The sequence below is a fragment of the Heterocephalus glaber genome, unplaced genomic scaffold (genome assembly GCF_053883595.1).
Source record: "Heterocephalus glaber isolate CG9 unplaced genomic scaffold, H.glaber_assembly_v1.0 deba00000122, whole genome shotgun sequence".
Lineage (NCBI taxonomy): Eukaryota > Metazoa > Chordata > Mammalia > Rodentia > Bathyergidae > Heterocephalus > Heterocephalus glaber.
This window is the reverse complement of record NW_028258138.1, coordinates 82,778,164-82,781,506: the sequence shown is the minus strand read 5'-3', so window position 1 is coordinate 82,781,506 and position 3,343 is coordinate 82,778,164. Positions and strand designations below refer to the sequence as shown.

At 47.7% G+C, this 3,343-nt stretch overlaps 1 long non-coding RNA gene across 1 annotated transcript; it reads left to right on the top strand.

Annotated features, from left to right (window-relative positions):
- Nucleotides 1–223: 223 nt before the first annotated feature.
- On the top strand, nt 224–2,672 carry LOC147830532 (uncharacterized). Its single transcript, XR_015451057.1, has 3 exons — nt 224–284; nt 1,597–1,675; nt 2,305–2,672. It is a non-coding gene; the product is annotated as an uncharacterized LOC147830532 (long non-coding RNA).
- The last annotated feature ends 671 nt before the right edge of the window (nt 2,673–3,343 follow it).

Below are 3,343 nucleotides of genomic sequence, written 5' to 3'. Positions count from 1 at the left end.
AAACAGGAACAAAGCCTTTCGCGAGGCCTCCCCTCTGGCCGAAACCTGACTTGCTTTACGATTCAAGCGTCAGCCACAAGCACCAGTGGATCGCCGGTGGGCAGGGCTCCGGGCGCTCCCCACGGAAAACCACCGAGGCGCGGCGCAGCGCCCCAGACTTGGCGAGGCTCGGCAGCCCGCGGTCACCCGCCGTCCTGGAGGACCGCACGGGGCGGGGCCTCGAGTGGGCGGGGTCCTCGGGGCGGGGCGCAGCGAGGACCCCGGCGCCTGGCGGCCCGCGGGGGGTAAGGAGGGACAGAGAGAGGGGGCTGGGACCCAGTGGGCCAGGGACCGGGCCAGGAGGGGCGGCGGCGACTGTCTCAATGCTCAGCACCTAGGGTCGGGGATGTAGCTCAGTGGTGCCGCCGCCTGACTGGCAGTGCAAGGTCCCGAGTTCGATCTCCGGTACCAAAAAAACAAAAACAAAATGTCAGGGTCTCACCATTTTCCCCAGGCTATCCCTAAACTCCTGGGCTCAAGTGAGCCTCCTGCCTCAGCCTACCAAGTAACTGGAACTATAAGTGTACAGTCCTATGCGCCTGGCTAAAGAATATATTTAAATAGATTAACTGCTACCCTTTTGGGGAAATAATTTTTATTTTTCTTGGGCTCTATAAATGGGAAATTTCCATAAAACGTCCACTGGCGTCTAGGTATGACGTTCAGGTATGGTAGTGGCACACACCTATAATCTCAGCTACTTAAGAGGCTGAAGCAAGAGGACCTCAAGTTTAAGCTAGCCGGGGCAATTTACAGTAGCAAGACCACGTCTCAAAAATTTGTTTAAAAGGCCAAAAGGGCTGTGGATAGAGCTTGATGGTACAGCCCTCTATTCAGTCCCCAGTACCAAAAGATAAATATCCATTTGAAAGGAGTCCACTAAAGGTTTTCCTTCCTGTCCTGCTCATCAAGGGGATGAAGCCCTGCTGATCCCTGGCCTTCGGAGGGTTGCCATGTTAGCTCAGTGCCTCATGTTGACAGGCAAGTAAGTTCCACTTTGAAATGTGCCCAAATTCATGCGCACTTTTTATCTCCTGCTTAAGCCAGAGTCGAAACTGGAATGGGGACAGGGTAGAATCTTGAGCCTAAAACACCACCAGAAAGGAAATTAAGGGACAGCAGCCTGCAGGTGACACCAGGGGCATGAGTCTGGATGTAGCTTTCTTTCTTTCTTTGTTTTTTTTGGGGGGGTACCTGGAATTGAACTCAGGACCTTGCACTTTTGAAGCAGGCGGCAGAACCACTGAGCTAAATTCCTAGCTGGATGTAGCTTTCTCTACTTAGCACCGAGTAAAATCCCAAAGTAATCATGAACCTACATACTGACCTGAAGGTGATAAAAATCAAAACGTCCTGAAACTCCTTGCTTTTGACTCTGTAAGTGCATATCAAAGAATTTATCTTCGGAAAATAAGAGATTCACATGAGGATTACAAAGGGTGTTTACTATACTATTATTTATAGCAATGAAAAATATTAGAAATGGTGAAGTAGGAAATTAAATAAATCATGAGACATTCATAAATTGAAACATTATCTTTTTTTTTTTTGACACAGGGTCTCACTATGTAGCCCAGGCTAGCCTTGAACTCACAGCAATCCCCCTGCCTCAGCCTCCTGAATGCTAGGATTACAGGTATGTGCCACCACACCAGGCTAGTACTCAATCATTTAAATCAGATTTTAAAAGGCATTTTCATGTGCTAGTGATGAGAATACAGAAAGGATTTGAAAGGATTTTTTTTTTTTTTCAGTGCTGGGGACTGAACCCAGGGCCTTTGCAATGAGCTACATCCTCAGCCCGTTTAATTTTTTTTTTTTAATTTTGAGACAATGTCACACTAAATTGATAAATTGCCGAGGCTGGATTTGAATTTGGGATTCTCCTGCCTCATCCTCCCAGAGTGCTAGGATTATAGGTCTGTGCCACCAGGACTGGCTTGAAAGCACAAACAGTAATGTACTCTGCAATTTGGCACTTCTGTGTCTAGAAATTTATCTTAAGAAAAGGCAAATGTGCAAATCTGTGGACAAAATGTTCACTAGAAACGTCGTTCCTGATAGCCAGAAATTAGAACCAAGCCAGACGCATCAGGGAATGCAGAGGATCAGGCAGGGCTGGGAATCACCGCAGTGGGGCCCTGGGCGCCGGCCTCAGTCCAGGCTCAGGGAGGAGGGGCAGCGGCGGGACAGCTCCGAGAGCAGAGAGAGCTTCCTACGTTCAGCCTCCAGAACACTTACTAAGTGGAGACTTTATGTGAACAGATACTGAAACACGGAGGCGTCCACAGGCTCTGTGTGGTGACGCGCTCCCCATGTTTAACGTCGGCTCTCCAGAAAAAACAGCCCTGCCCCGTGGTGTTCGCCAATCGCGTGGTAGCCTCTGGCCAAGCTATTTCAGGCTCCCGGTACCAAACTTGGAGTTATGGTCACGGGAGGTCGCATTCGAGGGCTGCTTAGCCAGAGCGTGGGAGACTTTCGTGTTCACTGCGCGTGCTCCTGCAAGGGGGAAGGATGTTTTGTTTTGTTTTTGCCTTTTTGAAATGAAATTGTACCCCTGCTTAATTAACAAAAAGAATAAAAATACCAATTGAAAAATAAACTTCTAAAAATGTTCCAAGACATGAGAAGAGGCTCACGACACGACACATTGTCATGGAATTAGGTCATTCATGATTGGCGCTGCAGCTCAGTGGTAGACCACTCACCTAGGAAGTGCTGGGTCCTGAGTTCGATCTCCAGTTCTGGGGCAGCAAAAGCATCTTGTATCATCCTCTTTTTTGGTACTGGAGATGGAACTCGGGACCTTGTGCTTGCAAGGCAGGTGGCAGAACCACTGAGCTAAATCCCTGGCCCCATGTATTATCCTTTTGTTATTATTGTTTTGAGACAGGGTCTCCCTATGCAGTTCAGGCTGACTTTGAACTCACTATGTAGCCCAGGCTGGTCTCAAACTCGAAGTGATCCTCCTGCCTCAGCCTCCCAGGAGCTGGGATTGTAGGCAAACACCACCACACCAGGCCCAATTTCATTTTTAAAAGTAAATACATATTTGCAGAGGAAAATGTCTGAAAAGGAAGTAGATGAAAATGTATGTGTTGGTTACAGCTGAATGCCAGAATTCTGGATGGCTTTTGTTTCTTGTTTCACTTGTCAATATTTTAATATTTCCCACGTTTTCTATTAATGCTTTCATGATTACACAATGCCTTCTTTTTTATTTTTATTTTTTGGTACCGTGAATCAAACTCAGAACCTTGCGCTTTCAAGGCAGGTGTTGGCACCACTGAGCTAAATCCCCAGC